General features: G+C 39.5%; 1 protein-coding gene across 2 annotated transcripts in view; it reads left to right on the forward strand.

Moving 5' to 3' along the window:
* The window catches only part of CACNA2D3 (calcium voltage-gated channel auxiliary subunit alpha2delta 3), a 1,033,411-nt gene that overhangs the window by 323,632 nt on the left and 684,679 nt on the right, over positions 1 to 25,100 (forward strand). The gene's annotated exons all lie outside the window — the stretch shown is intronic.

The raw sequence follows: 25,100 nt of genomic DNA on the forward strand, positions 1-25,100 counted from the left end.
AAATAAATATGCCTATTTTTTGACAAAACAGGATAGCAAATCTCAACCATTTTTTGTCATAACAGGAATCACATGTGCTAACATATATGTAACAAGGTTTTGATGAACTCTTCTGCAAGTCTGAAAGAGATAGTCAATTGACAATAATTGCCATATCGTTTAATGGTAAATTGATTTGAGCACAGAGCATGTTCAAATCTCACTTCCCTGGCTGTGGCTTAAGTGAATGAATTCAATATTATGATGATCTAATCTTTGATATTTGTTAATTTTATTTAAAAATTAAATTATTAACAAATGTGATATTTGAACATCCGTTCAATAAATTTATTGCATTGGATCATGAATATAATCATGGCATACCTGTGTTTGGATAAGAAGATTTTTGATGTCATTGTGTATAGAAGCATAGTACAAGACAACATTTGAACTGACTAGTACTTGGAGATTCCTTTGGGTTCTCTCAGGAGGAAATGTTATCTGTATTGTTATGTTGTGTTCTGTGGCATTTCTTTACTGCTAGGACAACATGAAAGAATCTTAATCTTTAGCTGTGTGCTTTGCTTGGACATATCTCCTTTAGTGGCATATGGGTACAATTCAGATATAGCATTTATTCTACAATGTTTTTATCTATACGGAAAAGATAAAGGCAGATAGGCACTAAGAAAGGTGGTGATAAACAAAATTAGACTTCAGCTGTGCCTCTTTTTAGTGAATGAAACTATTGTAAATCTCCCCCATCTACATTTTTTTCTGTCCTTTGGGTGTCACCCAAATTAGGTGATTCAGTTAATCTCACCCAGATTAATTAACTGAGGCAAGTTAAAATTTAATAATGAGGATATTAAAAATATATAGTAAAAAATATATATTGAAGACAGCAACGGTCAGTAGTGGTATACCCTAGGAAAAGCCACAGCCCTGGACTGAAGAAGTAAGGAAAAGAGGAGGAATAGCTATGTGAGGAAGGCGTTTGATAGAGGTCTGTATCTCCCCATGTGAGTTGACAGTGATAGACTTTGAAGGATTATTTCCCACTGTTTCTAGTCTTCTGATCTCTTGCCAATTCCTAACGTTGATTGAATCCAACTGCTGGTGTAGTTTATGTACTTTAGCCTTCTGAGTATTGACCTGTGTACAGAGGGTGAAGAATTCATCTGGAGATAAAAAGTATAATCCCATCAACTTGTGGTCAATTTTGCACATAACACCCAACATATTCAGTAAATAAAGCCAGGACTGTAGCCAAACATGAAGTTCCAGAGGGTGGTGGAGAAAAAATATTGGTAACATAGAGGATTGAGGAAGCTGGTCCATCTCTTTGAGAAAAGTTTCCAGAGAGAGGACAGAGAAATCAGTGAGCATAGCAAGAAACATCTTTTCCCACAACATAACTTTTGTAGTGGCTCCAGGAAGATTGGAGGTCACTTCTGCCCATATTTGTCTTCTCTGTGACTTCTCTTCAGATTTTTGGGCTTCCTAGAGTGGCGCAGGAAGTTATAATGGAAGCAGCAGGAAGCACCTTTGTAAATGTGAAGAGTGTAAAGATTGCTTTATTGGACTGCCAAGAGAAATTGTTTCCAACTTATAAATTTCCCAAGTCTTTCAGGAGTATTCTGTCAGTGATGGAAAATTAACTTGGATTGATTTAAATTAGATATTTAATTTTTATATCACTGAATAAATGAATAAAATAAATAAAATATATATCACTGAATAAAGTAAGAATCCCCAAGTCTACTCTGATTATAAATAAATAAAAATGCAAACATACAGATGAAAATGCAAACAAGAAGGGAAAGCCCTGAAAATATGATACCATCTAATAAATGCAGAAGAAATAAATTATGGAGATAGAAAATAATGGTAATAATTGATTCAGGCAAGAATCAAAACTGGTATGTAAAAGTTTGATGAATAAAGAGATAAAAACAGTTTTGGTGTATCTGCCCTCTAATTACTTATGAATTACAAAGGAAAAATAATAACTTTACTATGGAGAGAACCAGGAGACACTATTTTAAATAGATAATGAATGTTAATATTGTCATATGTTCTCAAGTTTGATAAATAGAAAGAATACAGTGTCTCTTATATAGAGTTCTTGCTCCAAATATGTTACTGGAATCCAATCATTATAAAACATCAAAGAAGTTCTGATTAAATAATAATCTACAAATAACTAACTGGAGTTCTCCTTTGAAAAGTCAAGCTTGGTAAAAAATAAATGGTATCCAAACAATGAAATATCAGCTATGAAAAGATGAAATCATGCCATTTGTAACAATATAGATATCTCTAGTTATCATACTTTGTGAAATGAGTGATATGAAGAAAGACTAACACTGTATGATCTCTCTTGTATACATGGTTAAAGAAAATGAAAAAGCAAAACCTTTAGACTGTAAGATCAATCCATTATCAGAAAGGAAGGGATGAATGGTAAGTAAATGCAGTTAAAGTAACCAATTGAATGGTGGGATCTAGAAACTGGACTTTTGGTGACGAACATAATGTGATATAATCAAAGGCTGATTTATAATGAACTATACCTCAAACGTATATAGTCTTAAAAAACAGTGCTACTTCAAGTTTTGAGAAGTCAATGCCAAGAAAAAGAAACCTTCAGACCTGTTTCAGACTAATGGACATTGAAGACACTTGACAGCAAAATGTAGTATATGGTTCAAATTTAGAGCCTGAACTAGAAACAAAGTTTTGAATATGTACTGTACATTAGAGACCAATATTGTTATCAGTATTGAATTTTCTGATTTTGTTCTTTATAGTCTGCTTATCTAAGAGAATTCCTAGGAATTCTTTAGGACAAATATTTGGATCCATTGATCCAACATCTGTTGGAGTGAGTTTGCGGGACAACAGAGATTGTTTTTGAAAGTTCTATTGTTTATGACTCTCATAAACAATTTTATTTTTCGATCAATTGTCTACAAAAATCGGGCGAATCAAGGAGGGAGTGATTTAATTGATTTTATGGGATTATTTATCCTGCAGCAAAGGAAAAATATTCTGAAGTTTGGCTCAAATATCCTAGAATGATTTTTTAAAAAAAAATCCACCTGAGCGGGGGCGACTAAAACCTCATGGGAAGGGGGGCGTTCCGGTCCGTCTTTCACGCCCTACCGAGGCCACCAGTTGCCCCCCACGAGCGGCTCTCCAGCACGGCCACAGCCCCAGAAACACAAGGATTTAATGCAGAACCCAACAGCTTGGAGCAGAAAAGTGAACGGACTATGCGTTAATCCAGGCCATCAAATCTGCTGGAGGGGAAAGGGTGTTGCCCCATTCGCCCTCTCCTCTCTGGAAAGAAAGATGGCGGCCACATGGGAGCCTTGTGGACAGCAGGCATGAGCCGGGGGAGCGGGAGCGACTAAAACCTCATGGGAAGGGGGGCGTTCCGGTCCATCCTTCACACCCTACCGAGGCCACCAGTTGCCCCCCACGAACGGCTCTCCAGCACGGCCACAGCCCCAGAAGCACAAGGACTTAATGCAGAACCCAGCAGCTTGGAGCAGAAAAGTGAAAGGACTATGCGTTAATCCAGGCCATCATGTCTGCCCGGAGGGGAAAGGGTGTTGGTCCCTTCCGCCCTCCTCCCTCTGGAAAGAAAGGTGGCGGCCACATGGGAGCTTTATGGACAGCAGGTATGAGCCGGGGGTGTAGGGGCGACTAAAACCTCATGGGAAGGGGGGTGTTCCGGTCTGTCCTTCAGGCCCTACCGAGGCCACCAATTGCCCCCCACGAGCGGCTCTCCAGCACAGCCACAGCCCCAGAAACACAAGGATTTAATGCAGAACCCAACAGCTTGGAGCAGAAAAGTGAACGGACTATGCGTTAATCCAGGCCATCAAATCTGCTGGAGGGGAAAGGGTGTTGCCCCATTCGCCCTCTCCTCTCTGGAAAGAAAGATGGCGGCCACATGGGAGCCTTGTGGAGAGCAGGCATGAGCCGGGGGAGCGGGGGCGACTAAAACCTCATAGGAAGGGGGGCGTTCCGGTCCATCCTTCACACCCTACCGAGGCCACCAGTTGCCCCCCACGAGCGGCTCTCCAGCACGGCCACAGCCCCAGAAGCACAAGGACTTAATGCAGAACCCAGCAGCTTGGAGCAGAAAAATGAACGGACTATGCGTTAATCCAGGCCATCAAGTCTGCCAGAGGGGAAAGGGTGTTGCCCCATTCACCCTCTCTTCTCTGGAAAGAAGGATGGCGGCCGCATGGGAGCCTTGTGGACAGCAGGTATGAGCCGGGGGTGTGGGGGCGACTAAAATCTCATGGGAAGGGGGGCGTTCCAGTCCGTCCTTCACGCCCTACCGAGGTCACCAGTTGCCCCCCGCGAGCGGCTCTCCAGCACGGGCACAGCCCCAGAAGCACAGGGACTTAATGCAGAACCCAGCAGCTTGGAGCAGAAAAGTGAAAGGACTATGCGTTAATCCAGGCCATCATGTCTGTCCGGAGGGGAAAGGGTGTTGCCCCAGTCGCCTTCTCCTCTCTGGAAAGAAAGATGGCGGCCGCATGGGAGCCTTGTGGACAGCAGGTATGAGCCAGGGGAGTGGGGGCGACTAAAACCTCATGGGAAGGGGGCATTTCGGTCCGCCCTTCACGCCCTACCGAGGCCACCAGTTGCCCCCCACTAGCGGCTCTTCAGCACGGCCACGACTCCAGAGCACAGAAACCAATTTCTTAACTATCTGATTTTCAGTATCAATACTTCCAGGGTCAATAAGTAAAATAGCAGAAATTCAAAACCAACATTTAATTCTTAAACCCAACTGTAGAAAGCAAATCACGTCACAATGCTTTTTCAGCATGTCTGATTTGGGGGGGGGGGGTAAACTCTAAATAATAGTGGTGAATCTTTTATTGAAACAATGAATCTAATCAAAGCAGATAGAGTGTTAACTAGAATTCATCTGCCCCACAGGGACTGGGAGGGGTGGGGGGTGGGGTTTTATTGGGGTTCTTCATGGTAAAAAAAAAAGTATTGGTAAAGGGAAATATGTTTGATATTTGCATGACTGAGACCTAAACCTGAAAGCTTTGTAACCTTTCCCAAGGTGATTCAATAAATAAAAAAAAAATAAATAAAATAAAAAAATAAATAAAAAAAATCCACCTGCAGCTATTCCAAGAGTGTGTGACTTACTATTCTTGAGGATTTTAGATAAAATTTTATTAATGCACAGCTGATTCCCTTGTCAAGTGTAGTGCTGTGCACACTAATACAGCATCAGAATTCTCAACAATAATGATAGCAACAGCACAATAAAAAGGACTGACATAGAGTCTGTGAATGGTTATATTTTTTGTTCTCTTGGGAACAAAGAAGATGCTTTCAGGTTTTTTCTCCCCTTCCTATCTCCATATAGTATAAGAGAAGTATCTGAAGTTAGTCACTGCTGGGCTCTGAAGAGAGAAGTAGATGGTGTACTAGCAATATCAGTGTGTCACTCACTCTCTGGACCTCATACTTCAATGGAACCTTCTCTGGTCTGAATAAACCAGGTGTGCTTTCTTGGAAACTGTAAAAGAGGCCATTTAGAAAATAGAGGTGCATGAAGAATGTGTGTCTGAGTAGAAGGCTTTGAAGCTGCAAAGCCCCGATGTTATTAAACGCCAGTCTGTTATCAGCCAGGGTGTCAGCTCCCATGTTATTACTGGGGTAGCAGCTCTGTGCATGGGCTCAGAGTTTATTGCCATGATGGTCCATTAGAGCTGATCAATTGTTAATCTGGATTCTGCTGACCTCTCAGCAACCCCTGCCCCTAGATTGTTTTTTATCAAAAACATTTCAGGCGACCATCTGCTCACCGGGAACTAACGCTGAGGAGGTTCCTGTACTGTGAGCTCAAGGGGAGCTGAGGGAGTCTGTTTTCCTAGTGAAGGAAGAAAAACAAAAAGTATTTTTGTGAAATTTCCTCAGTAGTGTAGCTTCAAGTGATATGAGTCCTTAGTTCACCGCTTCTGTAAGAGAAGATAAGATTGGGCCCTGCAACAGTGCACTCTTCATAAGCTTTGAAAGTGAAGGCTTTGTTTTTCGTGGTGAAATCATCCAAAGCAAGTCATGCCTCTTTTTCACAATCTTATTTTCCCTTAAAATTGGTTCTTACAGTCTTTTCTGAGGTATAGAGTGCCCTACAAATGATGGTGATGGTGGGGGGTGTTTAATTTGCCCTGGCATTGGTGGGCAGTTCACTCTGTAAAAATGCAGCGTTAAATTGTGAATTATTAATAAAGACTCTTCCTTCAGGAAGGAGGCAAAGCATGCCTTCTGAAGGATAGTTTGTGTGAACAGACATAGAGTCACATCCTCCATATGAAACCAAGCAGCCAGGTGATGCGCATGGCCTGGATAGCTTCCTTGTGGTCAAAAGTGTCACTTCAGCCCCATTGCTTGACTCCCTTTATTGTGACTTGTGCAGTCAAGATTGTCCTTGCCACCCCGCCCCTCTCTATCTGGCCTTTCTTAGGAATTACTCCTGGCAGTGCCTGGGGGAACCATATGGGATGCTGGGAATTGAACTCACGTCTGCCTCCTGCTCTAGCCCAAATTGCCTTCTCTTGGATTTTGAGACCCATCAGGGCATTTTTGAGTTGTAATTGATGCAGGCTGGAGAGATAGTCCAGGAGGTAAGGCACTTACCTTGCACGTGGCTGACCCTGATTCAATTTCTGGCGTCACAGATGGTTCTCTGAGCACAGAGACTTGAGTAAGCCCTAGTGCTAGTAGGTGTGGCCCCAGACCAAATATACATATATATTTAACTGATGCATGTACATACATAATGGACATATAAAATTGATACCAGTAGATCTTGTTAAAATATCATATTACTTTAAAAGTGTTATTCTTTGAATTTATGCGGCTTTTTAGTGTCAGTCCACATGAGACTGACAATAAAAATGAAAACAGTCAGGAAACACTGTGTCTTCATCAGCACATTTGATGATTTTAGTGTTTTACCCATATTTTTTGATGTCTGAGCCAAAAGGAGGAAAGGCAGGGTAGTGTTCAGATTATATTAGCCACGAATGAATTTTTAAGAAACAAGGCCTACACATAGCGTATATCTAAGAAAGAATGTTTTTTCCTTCTTGTTCTTTCTTTTTTTTTCTGCTGGCAGTGGAAAAAAAAAAGAGGATAAAAGTTTGTTTGACAGTTTACTATAAACCTGCTTATCTTTGAACTGCAAACATATTTTCTTTGAAAGCTGTTTCAAATAAGTGCCAATTGCACAGACAGAGCTGGTGCACAGTGGGATGGGGAAGGAATTGTGGGTTTGAATTGCGCATCCTGCAGAAGCATACTCTGTCACAAGGTTTTCTATAATAATTGTTCAGTTTGTTTATAAGTAATAGGGGTGAGAGGAACAGGACATTCAGAGGCACACCAAAGTGCGTGCCTGCCAGGAGGGATTTGCACACTTCTTCTGGCCCTCACCAAGTGGTAGCCCCCTGTCTTGCAAACCCTGTAGTCTGATTTCAGAGGCAGGATAAGGTAGCTAGAGGGGAAGGAAAAAAAAGGCCTCTGACAGGGAAATCCCTGAGATTGGCTGGCTAATGATTCTGGAACGGGAAAGCTTCTAGCTCTTCACCCTTTGTAAGAACTTTTTTTTTCTTTTTGGGTCACATCCGGCGATACTAAGGGGTTACACCTGGCTTTGCGTTCAGGAATCACTCCTAGCGGTGCTCAGGGGACCATATGGGTTGCTGGGAATTGAACCGGGGTTGGCCGCATGCAAGGCAAATGCCCTACCTGCTGTGCTATTGCTCCAGTCTCAGCAAGAACGTTTTATGTTGAAGGAGACCCCAAAGAAGAAAAAGGGCAGCTTAGGAGCCCCAGCCTCCACTTTTGAACATCTAATACCATCCACTGGGAGAAAGAAACCTTCTCAAACTAGGGCAGTGGAACAGCAAACAAGGAGAACAAAGCTTCCCCAACCCATCCCCCTTGTCCTGAGCCAAAACCTAGATATGAAGGAGAGCAAAGTCAGTTTACCAGAAGTACTTCCTGGGGGAGGAATGGTCATCCTCCAGGAATGGTCATCCTCCCCATGTCCTACTAAGAAACCATCAGTCTTTGTCAGCTTGGACTCAATGAGGTGTCAGCAGAGAATTGCTGGCCCAGGTATGAGAGTTTGCAGTACTGTTTTGGTGGAGATAAGGAAATATTCTTTTTTCGGAATAAACAAGAAAGATAAAGCTTGTTATTATAGGAGGCAATAATGAAAAGAGAAAGGTATTTTTATACTCCGTTTTAAAATAGCTCTCCATCCTCCTTGATCTAACTTAAAGAGCATGCTTCATTCCTCTCCTTATATTCTTTGAAGGGGGTCACAGTTTGTCTTTTGCATCTTAAGAATAGGTATTTTCTCCTTAGAGTTCAATATATGCAGTTTATTCACTAGACTAATGTATACATTTTTGTTCAAGGAATCTTTTAAGTGTCAGCATGTTCTAATCAAAGTCTATTCTCAGAGCCCGAGAGATATAGTAGAATGGGTAAGGCACTTATCTCTTGCCTGAGATCCGATCATGGCATATGGTACCCCCAGCACAACCAGGAGTGATTCCTGAGACAAGACTAAGACCCTCTCCGTCAACAAATAACTGAACAAACACACAAGTCCTTTCTCAGTATTCACACACACCCTTAGTGCACTTAAGAATTGATTGTCTTAGTCCATATGGAGAAAACAATATAATTCCCTATGGCTAAGGGTTTGACTTTTAGCTTTGTGTGGATGGATTAATTACTTGCTGATCCAGCAACCAATCCTGGCTGTTGGTTACTTGAGTGACCAGACTGGAGGAAGGACAAGTGGAGTTCTCAGCATAAGCCTACAACTATTTTAATTTTTTGCCTTTAACTATTGTCCTCTAAAATATATGGAAATATATCACTATAATACAAATAAATAATTTTTATATTACTTTAATATAGTTGGTAAGATAATGAAAAATTAAATTTATATAAAATAGTAATATATTTATCATTCAGCCATTTAATAGGATTTTTTTCCATCTATGGATTTGATTTTCCACCTGGTAGCATTATTTAGTTCAAAGAATTTCTTTTAGCTTTAAAAAAAAATTTCATGCCTGATAGCAACAATTTCTCTCAGATTTTGTTTATCTAAAATATTTCATATAACTCTTATTTTGACAGATAATCTTGCTCTATATAGAACTTTTACTTGAAAAAAAGTTAACTTCTTTTTATTTTGAAGATATAATATTATTCTTGTCTTTAATTTTTCTGATGAAATGTCAGCCTTCATTTTATCTTTGTTTCTCTACATATAGTGAGTCACTTTTTCTCTTCTGCTTTCAAAGCTTTTGTCCTTATCTTTCATTTTCAGTACATTGTTTAGTGAGGTAAGTTAGGAATGCGACTAGATATTTTTTTTTCTTTTTTTTTTCTTTTTTTTTTATTTATTTTTTTACAGTTGTAGATTTACAATTTTTTTTGTGCTTGGGTTTCAATTATACAATGATCAGATACCCATCCCTCCACCAGTGCCCGTTTTTCACCACCATGGATAATATCCCTCCCACCCCCATCCCCCCATCCCCCCCTGCCTCTGTGGCAGGACAATCCCCTGTGTTCTCTCTCTCCGTTTGGGTGTTGTGGTCTGCAAAAGAGGCATTGAGTGGCAAACATGTTCAGTCCATAGTCTACTTTCGACATGCATCTCCCCTCCTGGGAGGATCCTCCAAACATCCTTTATTTGGTGCTCCCTTCTCTATCTGAACTGCCCTTTCCTCTAGGATACCCGGCTGGCCTCTAAGTTATGGAGTAATCCTCCTGGTGCTGATCTCAGCTATTCTTGGGTATTAATCTCATACTTTGTTACTTTATATCCCCCAGATGAATGCAATCTTTCTATGTCTATCCCTCTCTTTCTGACTCATTTCGCTTAGCATGATACTTTCCATATTGTACCACTTGTATGTAAATTTCATGACTTCATCTTTTCTAATAGCTACATAGTACTCCATTGTGTAGATGTACCAAACCGGAGCGATAGCACAGTGGGTAGGGCGTTCGCCTTACAAGCGGCCAACATGGCCGACCTGAGTTCGATTCCTCCGCCCCTCTCGGAGAGCCCGGCAAGCTACCGAGAGTATTCGATATGCCAGACACAGTAACAACAAAGTCTCCAATGGAGACGTTACTGGGCCCGCTCGAGCAAATCGACGATCAACGGGAGGGCCTTTACCTTTACCTTACCAAAGTTTCTTTAACCAGTCATCTGTTCTTGGGCATTCAGGTTTCTTCCAGTTTCTGGCTATTGTAAAGAGTGCTGCAATGAACAAACAAGTGCAGATGTCACTTCGACTATACATTTTTGCCTCTCTGGGATATATTCCCAGGAATGGTATTGCTGGGTCAAATGGGAGCTCAATTTCTAATTTTTTGAGAATCGTCCATACTGTTGTCCAGAAGGGCTGAACCAGTGGACATTCCCACCAACAGTGAAGGAGTGTCCCTTTCTCGCCACATCCACGCCAGCATTGGTTGCTTTTGTTCTTTTGAATGTGGGCCAGCGACTAGATATTTTTTGACATTCATAATGCTGAAATGTTTTCTGGGAGTCTTGACTATTGTCAAATATATTCCAAATACATTTGGATTTTTTTTTTCTTTTTGGGTCACACCCTGCGATGCTCAGGGATTACTCCTGGCTCATGCACTCAGGAATTACTCCTGGCGGTGCTCGGTGGACCATATGGCATGCTGGGAATTGAACCAGGGTCGGCCATGTTGGCTGCATGCAAGGCAAACGCCCTACCTGCTGTGCTATCGCTCCAGCCCGTATTTGGAATTTTTTAATAACTATTTCTTCAAAGACTTACAGCCATTATCTTTACATGTTCTGGAAACAGTCAAGTCTGATTGCTAATTTTGTATTATAATCACTTTGATGCTATTTTTGTTTGTTTCAAATCTATGTTCTATCAGTTGGTCTCCAGGTTCACTAACCTGTTCTTTTGTAGTTCCCAATATACTCTTAAATCAAATCAATCTGGTGAATTATTATTGTCTCATACATTATATTTTCAATTCTAGAATTTTGATTAAATCTCATACTATAGTCTCTATTTCCTATTGAAATTACCATGTATGTGTCAATGATATGCATAAGTAACATAATCTGTCAGGGTCAGAGCAATAGTACAGAAGGTAGAGTGCTTGTCTTGGATATGGCTGACTATGTTCAATCCCAGGCACTCCATATAGCTCCTGGAGTCTGCCAGGAGTAATTCCTGAGTGTAGAGCTATGAATAAGCCTTGAGCAGAGCTGGGCATGGCTCCCAAACCTACATACTCTCTCTCTTTCTCTCTCTCTCTCTCTCTCTCTCTCTCTCTCTCTCCCCACACACACATGCACATGCACACGCACACATCTATGTATATATTATAATTTATCTACAGTAGCTGTTTTAAATTCATCCTCTGCTAATTCCAGCATCTGGATCATTTCTGTTTCTGCTGATTGCTTTTTTCTTTTGAAATCATGTTTTTTCCCTTATTTTTTTACATGTCTAGTAGATTTTTTGTTGTGTACTCTATATTGTGGATTTATCTTTGACATATTTTTGTAAATGTCCTCCTTTTTTTAGTTCCTTCCATGGTAGGAACTATAAAAATACCAAAGCTATTGAGTCTTATTAAGTTGGTATTAGGTAAAAGTTACTAAAGAGATGAATAGAATGATAGACTATACAAAGCATGTAAGACTCCAGTAATTTGATCTTCTCTATTCTAACATCGAATAAGCAGTAATCATCACATAGATTTGTTTGTTCCAAAGAGTTCCACATGGCCATCTTCCACCTAAAGAGGGGGAGAAATTTGTTTTTCTTATAGGATCTTGAAATGTAAGCATTGCTTCTCAAAGGTTAATCGTTTCTCCAGTTGAATTTATCAGTATTGTTCCATTTTCGAAAGCAAGATTAGGGTATAAAAAACAAACTTAAAGACAAAAATTTCCAACATTAAGCAATGATAATTGATTTGGTTTTGTTTAAATGATCATCTCTAGAGTTTAGTGGGAAAATAGCCTATTTGTTCCTTAACAAACTTATCTTTTATTTGCCTCTGAAACATATTTCATGTTAGTTACCCTATGTTTTCTTTGCTGCTTATGTGTTTAAAACCTCTATATCTTATATCCCCGATTTCATTAACAGGGACCAATAAATAGTCTAATCAAATTTCTGTGTGTTTTCCTCATTGTGGTAGTCTCCTTGCTACAGCATTCCCCTCACTCCCACAATCATGACCATGCATGTCTCAATTTGTAGGTTATAGTTATGCAGATCTGCAGTATTACCTTGGTTTGAAAGACACTGTATTTGTCTGTGTGTGTGTGTGATTCTTTGAACTCGTGAGTGTTATCAATTGAACTTTCTTGAAACTAAGAATATTCTTTTATTTTTATTTATTTTTTTAAAGAGGAAATCAAATGTTTATTATTTTTTAAAAATTTTATTAGTGAGACACCATGAGGTACAGTTGTAGACTTACAAATTTTTGTGCTTGGACTTCAATTATATGATAATTGAATACCCATCCCTCCACCAGTGCCCATTTCCCACCACCACGGATCCCAGTATCCCTCCCATTCCCCATCCCCCCCATCCCACCCTGCCTCTGTGGCAGGGCATTCCCTTTTGTTCTCTCTCTCTTCTCTTGGGTGTTGTAGTTTACAAAAGAGGCATTGAGTGGCAATCATGTTTGGCCTATAGTCTACTTTCAGCATGCTTCTCCCATCCTGGGAGGATCCTCCCAACATCCTTTATTTGGTGCTCCCTTCTCTGTCTGAGCTCCCTTTTCCCCTAGCATGTGTGGTTGGCCTCCAAGCCATGGAGCAAACCTCCTGGTACTAATCCAGGCCACTCTTGGGTGTTAGTCTCCTATTTTGTTACTTTATGTTCCCCAGATGAATGCAATCTTTCTATGTCTATCCCTCTCTTTCTGACTCATTTAGCTTAGCATGATACTTTCCATGTATTACTACTTGTGTGTAAATTTCATGACTTCATCTTTTTTAACAGCTACATAGTACTCCATTGTGTAGATGTACCAAAGTTTTTTTAACCAGTCATCTGTTCTTGGGCACTCAGGTTTTTTTTCCAGATTCTGGCTATTGTAAAGAGTGCTGCAATGAACAAACAAGTGCAGATGTCACTTCGACTATGCTTTTTTGCCTCTCTGGGATATAAAGAATATTCTTTTAAATGAATGTTTATTTAAGACACAGTTTTAGAGTTGGAGGGAGAATTTAAAGGACTGGTACACTTTTCTGGCATACACAGGATTCTGGATTTGGTTTCTGGCAACATATAACCTCCCATCACTAGTAAAACACCTGTGATTTATTGCACTTTTGGGAATGAACCCAGAAAAAGCAACACAACAACAACAACAACAGAAACACATTAAGAATAATACACGTTGAGGCTGGAGTGATAGCACAGTGGGTAGGGCATTTGCCTTGCACATGGCTGACCCGGGTTCGATTCCCAGCATCCCATATGGTCCCCTGAGCACCTCCAGAAGTAACTCCTGAGTGCAGAGCCAGGACTAATCTCTGTGCATCATCAGGTGTGACCCAAAAAGCAAAAAAATATAATAATAATATACTTTGGACCAAGAGATAAAACTATAGGGAGGGCGATTGCCTTGCACATGGCCTCACTGGTTTGATCCACTGTGGACTGAACACCACCAGGAATGATCCCTGAGCACAGGGTGAGAAATAAGCATGAGAACTGGTAGGTGTGGCCTCAAAAAACCAACGAAAACAAAAACAACAACAACAACAAAGCACCACTTATTCAAACTTCATTAAATATTCCCATTAACATATAGGGACAAATTAGAATCCAAATTTACTGTTTCCACCTACTCTGTGTAAATGTGGCAGCCACTATGAAAAGGGTCCATTTGGGAGTATCACGCTCCTCTTGATATATCTACAGTCATATGAGATACACACTAAGTGGATCTTTAAACCATACTCGTCAGCGTCCCACAGAAATTGTAGTGTATTTAATTAAGGTGGTTGATTTTGGTAAAACCTAGAAATTACCTCTAATTTTTTATTGACAGATTATTGGGTAGAAATGGGATGCTCATTATTCACCAAGAATCTTGTAGCACAGGAATTTTCTGTTACTGGCTCTTTTAAGTAAACTTGAACTGGTGTTAACCCCCAAACATAAACCCAGAAGGAATTTACACTTGCACCTGTTAATCAAATGCCTGACTTGTATTTAGCTGAACTATTAATCATCCTCTCAACTTTTAGCTTAATTTGTGGTATAGTTAGTTTCTGCACATGTCATTGTGCTTGTCCTTCAGATTAAAAATTTTTCCATGAGGGGCCAGAGAGACAGTATAGTGAGTAGGGTGTTTATATTGTACATGGCCAACCTGAGTTCAATCCCTGGCATCCCAGATGGTCCCCCCAGCCCACCAGGAATGATCCCTGAATACAAAACCAGGAGTAAGCCCAGAGCATTACTGGGTATGGGCCCAAGTAACCAAAACCAAAAATAAAAATAAAAATACTCAAGAATATTTCTTTTTTGTTGATTAGTGAATACTAAGTTAATGAATACTCATCATTGTATAGTGACAAGAATAAGTTAGTAGACACCCATATAGGACATGCATTAAGTAAGTATATGCAGAGCCTTCAGTATTTCACAGGAATTATTTTATTTATTTTTCCACAGTCCTGTGAGATACATACTCTTATTTTTTCTCTCTTATATGTGGAGGAGTAGACAATCAAAAAGCCAGATGATTCAGTGGATGATAATGCAAAATTCACACCTAGGCCAGACTGGCTCCAAAGCAGTATATCACCCTATTTAATGAAACCACAGGCTATAATTTTAATCTTTATTTGCATTAATCAAAGACTTGTGAGAAGTACATTTAAATGTAAAAGTTTTTGTGAGTTACTTAAAAAGGGTATAATAGACTTCAAATTTTTAATGAGATGTAAATTCTGATTCCCCCAAACTATGAAAAAGAAACATCTCTTAATAAGATGATTGAGCTAAAAAGAATACATCTCACTTTACTGATATCATTGGTAAGGGAGATATTCATATTCCCTCATTTGGCAATTGAATTGGTACATGGTAACAAATATGACCCTTTAAAACACAAAAAAATCCAAGGAAAGACAATATTGACAACTTGCATATAATCTTCTCCCAAAAGCTATTCTCTGCTTTTTTTCCACTCTGCATAGCTCATCTTCTCTCTTGAACATATGTCTCTTTTTCTCACCCCTCAGTTTTCTTTAAATAAACTTTTTTTCCAATAAAACCATTTTGATTTACTAAAGCAAAACAAAACAAGAAGCATAAGTAAGGCCAATTATTTGCTTGCACATACACTTTGTTCATATTTAGAATAAATCTGAACTTTGTACACCTGGTAAGGGTCTGAGTATTGTCCACAAGTTTGATTACTCATAGATCATCACTTCCCTTGACTCTTTTCTTTATCTTTGAGCCTCTCTCACTTTCTGTTCTCTGAACACTCTGATAGAATTGCTTTATTTTCTCTCTCCTCCAGAGAACATAAGCTTCTTGAGAGAAGGCATGTATCTGACATGAAGTCAGATGTCTCTACATGTTTCTAGAATTAGTTTCTAATAAAAAATTGAAATTACGAGAGAGAGAACACAGGGGATTGCCCTGCCACAGAGGCAGGGGGGGATGGGGGGATGGGGGTGGGGGGGATATTATCCATGGTGATGGAAAATGGGCACTGGTGGAGGGATGGGTATCTGATCATTGTATAATCGAAACCCAAGCACAAAAATTGTAAATCTACAACTGTACCTCATGGTGTTTCACTAAAAAAAAAAAAAAAAAAAAAAGAAATAAACCACCTCTCGTTATAAAAAAAAATTGAAATTACAGCTGACTGGTAAGCACTAGAATTGTGCTTTATTCGTTACACTGTCATCTGTTTATTTTCATGAGGAAAAAGTAAATTCTCCATCTCTTTTGGTTGGGCAGTTTCCTTCCCAGAGGATAGGGGACCTCAAGAGATACCCAATCTGGAGCTGTGGGCCTGACAGTTTGTTGTTCAGGCCTGGTAATGGTTCAGTCATTCTCACTGGCCACCAGGACCACACCTGGCAGTTTTGGGGGTGGGGTGTGTCCAGGTGGAGTAAGGGATCAAATTAAGGGCCTTACATGCAAATTCAAGGCATGCCCTTCACTACTTGAGCTAACTTCCTAGTCCTGATGTTGATTCTTAATGTAAATACATATGGCTTGACAAGAAATGTGATTCCATTATTGCTGTAAAAGTCTAAGACATTTTCATGTAGCAATGGTAGCCATTTAGTACAAAGTTGGCTGTTGTTACTTTAATGAACTTGTGAATTTTTTCATTTTCTTCATCCAAATAACATTTTTCTGTCATTAATTTGCAGTTACAGGTATATAATATGTTAATTATGAATAAGATGATTGATTATGTTTAATGAATGTTATAGGAGACGTGTGTTGATCATTATTTTATTCAACAGATATGTGCTTATAGAAAAATGGGAAAAAATAAGACAGAAACAAATCGTGCCTTAGCAGTTCAGGTTTTCATGACTGGCAGGTTCCCGCACACATTCTTGGCTCTCATACAAACATATACTGCTTAGACATTAGTACAGGTTGAAATTCAGAAGGAGATATATTCAGCTGACTGAATATATATAATATACATATATATATATATATAATGACTGAGAACAAAAAAAAATGGTGTGATTCGAGATTATATCTGATTTGCTGTGTCTACCAGTTAGTGAATTCCTTTTTTTAAAATTTAATATTTTAAAATTAAAGCACTGTTATTTACAAAGTTATTCAGAGTTGAGTTTTAGACATACAATATTGCAGCACCAATCCCACCACCCAGGTCAACTTCCCTCCACCAATGTTCCCAGTTTTTCTCCCACACCCTCCACATCTCCCCTCCCATCCCTTCACTAGCCTGCCCTCTCGACAAGCACCTTTCTAAGTTCAGTTGTTAAAGTTTTGATATCTTTATTTTAATGTTGTTGTCTTTCTGGTTTGGGTATTTGGCTCTATCATTCCTAAACATCACCTTTGTATCTTATCACCTGACCTGGCCACCGTTGCTTGTCATCTCCCTTCTCTCCTTCCTCTAAGCTCTTTCTTTCCCTCTACTCTTCATATTCTGAGGCTAAGGTTGATATGGGCATCCCCCTTTAAAACGTTGCATTTCCTCTTCCAGTTATTATAAATTCCACATATGAATAAGATCGTCCTGTGTTTTTCTTTCTTGTTCCGGCTTATTTCATTTAACATAATGTCTTCCAGTTCCATCCATGTTGCACCAGATTTTGTGATTTCATCATTCCTTACAGCTGTACACAGCTGTAATGTAGGAATACTATAGTATTTCATTGTATACTACATCTTCGGCCTGGAGCAATAGCACAGCAGGTAAGGCGTTTGCCTTGCAAGCGGCCAATATGGCTAACCCGAGTTCGACTCCTCCACCCCTCTCAGAGAGCCCAGCAAGCTACTGAGAGTATCTCACCCACACGGCAAAGCCTGGCAAGCTACCCATGATGTATTCTATATGCCAAACACAGTAACAACAAGTCTCACAATGGAGATGTTACTGGGCCTACTCGAGCAAATCAATGAATAACAGGAGGACCGTGACTACATCTTCATTATATATATATATATATATATACCTATATATGCACACAAATACATATATATGCATATAGATGTAGATGTATATATAGCATATCTTTATGATCCACTTACCTCTCTTTGAACATCTAGGTTGATTCCAGATCTTAGCTATTGTACTGAATGCCATTATGAGTTAATGATGTACATACGTTCTTTTAAATGAATATTTTTCTGTTCTGGGGATAGATATCCAAAAGTGCAATTTCTGGGTCATATGGGAACTCACTGTCCTCCCGTTATTCATTGATTTGCTCTAGAGGGCCCAGTAATGTCTCTATTTTGAGACTTGTTGTTACTGTGTTTGGCATATTAAATATGTCACGGCTTGCCTTGCAGGTGAGATACTCTGCAGGGTTTGCTGTGCAGGCGAGATACTCTCGGTAGCTTGCCAGGCTCTCTGAGAGGGGTGGAGAAATCGAACCCAGCTCAGCCAGGCTGGCTGTGCCCAAGGCAAACACCCTACCGCTGTGCTATTGCTCCAGCCAGAACTCATCTCTGCATATTTACTGAGTACCCTCCCTATTCCTTTCCATAGGGGTTGTACCAGACAATATTCTTATTTTTTTAAAATTTTTATTAGTGAGACACCATGAGGTACAGTTGTAGACTTACAACTTTTTGTGCTTGGGTTTCAATTATATGATAATCAAATACCCATCCCTCCACCGGTGCCCATTTCCCACCACCACGGATGGATCCCAGTATCCCTCCCATTCCCCATCCCCCCATCCCACCCTGCCTCTGTGGCAGGGCATTCCTTTTTGTTCTCTCTCTCCTCTTGGGTGTTGTTGTTTGCAAAAGAGGCATTGAGTGGCAATGATGTTTGGTCTATAGTCTACTTTCAGCATGCTTCTCCCCTCCTATGAGGATCCTCCCAACATCCTTTATTTGGTGCTCCCTTCTCTGTCTGAGCTCCCTTTCCCCCTAGCATGTGGTGGCTGGCCTCTAAGCCATGGAGCAAAATTCCTGGTACTAATCTCGGCCATTCTTGGGTGTTAGTCTCCTATTTTGTTACTTTATGTTCCCAGATGAATGCAATCTTTCTATGTCTATCCCTCTCTTTTTGACTCATTTAGCTTAGCATGATACTTTCCATGTAGTACCACTTGTGTGTAAATTTCATGACTTCATCTTTTCTAACAACTACATAGTACTCCATTGTGTAAATGTACCAAAGTTTCTTTAATCAGTCATTTGTTCTCGGACACTCAGGTATTTTCCAGATTCTGGCTATTGTAAAGAGTGCTGCAATGAACAAACAAGTGCAGATGTCACTTCAACTATGCTTTTTTGCCTCTCCGGGATATATTCGCAGGAGTGGTATTGCTGGCTCAAATGGGAGCTCAATTTCTAATTTTTTGAGAAGTGTCCATACTGTTTTCCAAAAGGGCTGAACCAGTCGACATTCCCACCAGCAGTGAAGGAGGGTCCCTTTCTCACCACATCCGTGCCAGCACTGGTTGCTTTTGTTTTTGTGGATGTGGGCCAGTCTCTGTGGTGTGAAATGATATCTCATTGTTGTTTTGATCTGCATCTCCCTGATGATTAATGATGTGGAGCATTTTCTCATGTGCCTTTTAGCCATTTGGATTTCTTCTTTAAGAAAGTTTCTATTCATTTCATCGCCCCATTTTTGATGGGGTTGGATGTTTTCTTCTTATGGAGTTCAACCAGTACTTTGTATATCCTTGATATCAACCCCTTGTTGGATGTGTATTCGGTGAATATCCTTTCCCATTCTGTAGACTGTCTTTGTATTTTAGGACCAGACAATATTCTTACCAACATTGGATGAGGGTTCCTTTGTCACCACATCCCCACCAATAGAATTTTTTCCAGTATTTTTAATATATGTCATTCTCACTGGCATAAGGTGATATATCATTGTTGTCTAGATTTTGATTTCCCTAATAATAAGTGATGATGAACATTTTTTTTTTTTTTGTTCTTGGGGAGTGTCTTAATTACCATTTTAATTTTTTTTTTCCCTTTATTTTATTTTATTTTTTTAAAGTTGTAGATTTACAATTTTTTGTGCTTTGGTTTCAATTATACAATGATCAGATACCCATCCCTCCACCAGTGCCCATTTTCCACCACCATGGATAATATCCCTCCCACCCCCATCCCCCCATCCCCCCGTCTCTGTGGCAGGGCAATCCCCTGTGTTCTCTCTCTCCTTTTGGGTGTTGTGGTCTGCAAAAGAGGCATTGAGTGGCAAACATGTTCAGTCCATAGTCTACTTTCGACATGCATCTCCCCTCCTGGGAGGATCCTCCAAACGATGATGAACATTTTTATATAAGAGTACTGCTATTTATTCAGTCACTGATTAAGCTGATTGAATTAGACATGAACTCCACATTATTTAAAAAAAATTTTAATTGAATATCTGTGAGATAGACCATTGCAAAGCTATTGATAACTGGTTTTCAGTCATACAATGATCAAACACCCATTCCTTCACCAGTGTACATTTCCCCCCATCAATGTCCCCTGTTTCACCACCATCACCCCCAACACCCCATCTCCCACCCCTGGAGGAGGCACTTTCCTTCTTGCTCTCTCCCTCTCCTTTTCATTTTGCACATTTGGTTTGCAATACACGTGCTAAGAGGTCATAGTGTTTGTTCAGGGCATTTGGTATTTTTATCAGGATAGTAAGTAAGGCTAGAGTTGCTTTTAAATTGTATGGAAGCTTTGGGGTGTGGATGTGACTGCTGAGGTTTTCGGAAATACAGGAAGGTGGGGTAGGTAGCCCATGCCAAACCTGAGAAAGCCAGGAGATTTCAGTCACAAGGCCCACATACCAGAATTTTCAGCAGATTATGTATTGGTGAAGTCTGTCCTAATACGGAGGAATCAGGCCAGGGATGGCAGTGATTTTGGATTGTGGGAGCAAGTAGCTGTGGGGGACTCTGCTTGGGTGAGTACCAGGCTGATCCACTCCCTCTGATTTACCTCAGTCTGTTCAGCCTTGTGCAGGTCTGAGATTAACTTTGGCTATTGATCCCTTTCAAGGTTTATTTATGGGTCTCTGAAGCAAGACTGGTAGTAGAGCCTTCATGGTGGTGCTGGAGTTGGTTCATGGGGGTGACTGTCAGTGCTTCCAGTAGTACTGGGAAGTGTGGGGGTGGGGGTGGGGGTTGGGGGTAGCCCATCCTAACTCTGAGAAAGCCTGGAGATTATGATGAGGAATAGTTTTTCCTCTGCCTGTCGGCCATCTGTTGTTCTTCCTCAGAGAAGCATCTGTTCATTTCTTCCATTTTCTCTCCTCATTTTTTGATGGGGTTTTTAGATTTTTGTTGTTGTTGATCTTTGTGAGTACTTTATAGATACTCGATATCAACCCTTTGTCTTATGTGTTGTTGGGTGTAAATATTTTCTATCACTCAGTTGTCAGTTAGCCCATATTTATTTTGCTATATAGAAACTTTTAAGTTTGATGCAGTTCCCATTTGTTTAGTTTTGATTTTTGTAGCCTTTGCCATATTGTTGAAAATTCCTTTGAGACCTAGGTCTAGCGTTCTGCCTATTTTTTCCTCAATATACTCTATAGATTCAGGTCTGATATCAAGGTCTTTGAATTTCTAATGTCATTATTATCAGCCTTAGACTAGATTTAAAAACTGAAAAAATAGGGCTGGAGAAGGCAGAGAGATAATGCAGTGGGTATGGATTTTCCTTGCATGTGGCCAAATCAGCTTTGATTCCCCAGTGTCACATATAGTTCCTCAAACATCACCAGTAATGAACTCTAAGTACAGAGGCAGGGGTAAGTCCTGATAATTTTTAGGTGGGCACCAAAACCAAAACCAAACAAATAAAAAGAATAAGGCTGGAGAAATAGCTCAAAAGACTGGAGAATCTTTGCATATAGGAAACCAGAGTTTGATCTTTGGTACTTTGTGGTCCACTGAACACTGCTAAACCCCAAGCACTTCCAAGTAGGACACAAGAGCCAAAAGTAAAAAAAAAAAGTTATAAAAGTTACCCCCCCCCACAGACAGTTCTAGATCTGATGTTTTCTTAGCTACAGCAAATAAAAGAACACTAAAACACCACCCAAACCTTGAAAACAGGCTTAATAACCTAATAGTCTTTCTCAGTAGTGAAGGGAAAAATAATTTTCTTCCTTGGCATATCGCAGTATTCATGAGGGCCACAAAACCTGACTAATTGCTTTGTGGTCTTGGGAAAGTCATGTTTCCCCTCAGACTTCATGTTAACCTTCAATGAGAGGTGCTATTTTGATTTTCTTTCCTGACCAAGAATTTTACCTCATGTGAGGTTGTGCTTTACAAACTCTGGGCGATTGTACCTTTTTGTCATGGAATTAATTGCAATTTCCTTTCTGTGGCTGTTGCTTCTTTTAGCTTCAGCAATAACTTCTGCAGACATAGTACTGTCCTAGGAAAACATCTCTGAGAATAAGTCTCTATCATTTCTTCCTCTTCAACATGCAAACTTTGTACTTAACCCTTAAAGAAAGACGTTTCAGGGAAATACTCTCTGATTGGATTATTCAGAAATGCCTTCAAATTTTATTATATTTATACAATTCTTATGAATAATATACTGTAAATATTATATGAATATCATGAAAGGACTTGAATGTTTGATTTTTAAGAATTTAACTCTGGATCTGAAGTGACTTGTTTTACTGCAAATCTTAGTTTACTATTTAAAGGAATTAGAATCAAGTTAAATCTTTCCTTTGAAATATTTGAAAGTGTTTATATAATGCATTTGAGTGTATTAATATGATATCTTTCTTCCTAAACATTTCAGGTAGCTAAGAATATATAGCTACCATAATAAATTTTTCCCTCTAGGTTTCAAAGGAGATTTCATCTTGTTTCACATGAAATTGAAAAAGAGGAGGAGTAGGGATTACATACAGCTTCATAGCAATATTTTTTGAAACTCAGGTTGAGAAGTCTGAGCCACAAACAGCTTCATCTGGATAGAAAGCGTGGCTGATTATAAGGAAATAAAAGGGGATTCATTATGTCTGCTTATGTTTGCTGATTAGCATATTGGATGAAGTGGATAGTAGCTATTGAGAGAATGTTTTCTAGAGAAAGACTCGGATTTAAATCTTAGCTTTATGTTCTTACTAGTGATGTGACCGAGGGCAAATTTCTTTTCCCATTGGCATCTTCGTGTCTCTTTCTGTTTAATTAGGATGATGATTCTGTCCCTGTGAGGATGTCAGACATTCGTGGACTTATTGATCTATGTGAAATATTTAGCTCATGTCTAGTAGAGAAGGTGATCTTCATTCAGGGTAACCATTATTACTATTGTGAGCATTATTTTGACCAATGCTCTTGAAATACAAAGACGTTGATTACATTTATAATTGCATATTTAGTTTTTTTCCCCACTTGAAGGACTGTGAGCTTGTTGAGATAGAGACTACATCCAGTCTGCAGCATTGTAATTGCAATGTAGGCACACAGCTAGTCTTTGTTAAGGAAAAAATAAAGGATCAGCTCAAGAGTTAGACACCCCTTGGGAAGGGATTAAAAGCACTTTTTGACAAGAAGGAAAGGCCTTCTATTGCTAGCAGAGGTGGAAGTATCTTTGCGGTGAGAGTGCTGCTCAGTTTTATCACTGAGATGTTTCAGAACTCACTGGAATCCTGGCGGCCACAGGATTCATTTTTTTCTCATGTGTCTACAGATAGGATGATCTCAGGCCATCTTTGACTGCATCAGTACCCTAGTAGGTGTGGATGTGTCCAATAATGAGAGGTCCCTACTGAAGTAAGCAGAATGAGGAAAGATCCACAATGATTCCCCTTTATAGTAATTATAGATGAACTGTTGTTCATTATGCCTGGTTGTTTAAAAATGGTTCCTTTATGTATGTGAAGACAAACACAAAAGAGAGGCTTCTGCTAGAACATATTGCATATTCCTTATTCCTCTTCCAATCTCATTAATGGCTTTAAAGAAAACCTCTCTCATAATTGCCTTAAGCATTCTGTCTTCATTATTAAATACCAGCCATTTATTATATTCTGCACTTCCTTTTGGCTCTGGGTACCAAGTGTTCTTAAGACCTTTAGAATTTAAAATGACATTGAACTGTAGGGCAGGTGGTTCTGGGAGTATGCCCTCACATTTAAATTACCAGGTTTTAAAAAATGTCTTAGTGGAGACTGATATCCAGAGCCTGGAACTCTATTCATTAAACTTTCAAAGATAATCTTGACTAGCAAATTTTCTTTGATTTGGATCCATTTGAACTTGACTATAGACATTATATGCTCAAACCCCAAATGTGGATTTTTTTTCCCTCTTGAATCTCAGTCACTTCCACATCTGGATCTACAGTGAGTTGTTGTTATTATTCTAGAGTTACAGGATCTAAAGGTGCATCTTAAATTTTGTGATTAAAACAGGTGAATTTTGGGTTGCATTTTGGGTCATCTGACTGTCACAGGTAGGCCTCATAACAATCAGGAAGTGGGAGGTACTATTACAAATTCAACTTTTTTTTAAAATTTAAAATTTTTTTTTTCACAAATTCAACTTTTTGAATGACAGAACTGACATTCATAGAAGTTAACTAAGTTATCAGAAATTACCCAGGAGAACAGCTTGAATTTAGAATCAGAAATGAGATCATCTTGATTCCACAAATAATTGTTACGCATTGTGTTTTCAAAAAAGCAGCTTGTTTATGAATATCTATTTTTACTTTTTTGGGTATTGATAAACGAATGAAAGTCTTAATAAATTCGGAAAGCAAACTACTAAAGGCACAGTTGAACTCTCTTGAGGCAGTTGTTATTTTATTTTCTTGCTTCACTGGGCATCGTCTCCTGCAGCATTCAATGCTATTGTTTCTGTGGTTTCTGAAGTCACCCAGTACAATTCATAAGAAACAAGTGTAATAATTAATGAGATAATTGTGCAGTGATCTTGTCAGTGGGGTGTAGGAAAACCTACCATTTATAGCATGTGTATACCAAGGAACCTGAGGATTTATTCAGCCATTCTTTTGTATTTTCTTGGATCTACCTGCAAAAAAAAAAAAAAAAAAAAGATTCCGCAAAGGAAAACATTTCCCAAGACTTGTGAAGGCAGGCATGGACCCAGCAACAACTGGAGGTGCCTGCTACGTTGAATCAGACATGCTGTGCTCTTTGTTTCCTTTCCCTGTCTTCCCTCTTATTATCTTTAAGCTTAATAGAGCAAAAAAAAAGTGGGAGAGGCAGAGCAGGTGACATCCACTCTTGTGGAAAGCGGGTTTTGTAGGTTCCTTAATCGTATGTACTAACAGGATTCA

Source organism: Sorex fumeus, unplaced genomic scaffold (genome assembly GCF_029834395.1).
Source record: "Sorex fumeus unplaced genomic scaffold, SorFum_2.1 ptg000072l, whole genome shotgun sequence".
In the NCBI taxonomy this organism is placed as follows: Eukaryota; Metazoa; Chordata; class Mammalia; order Eulipotyphla; family Soricidae; genus Sorex; species Sorex fumeus.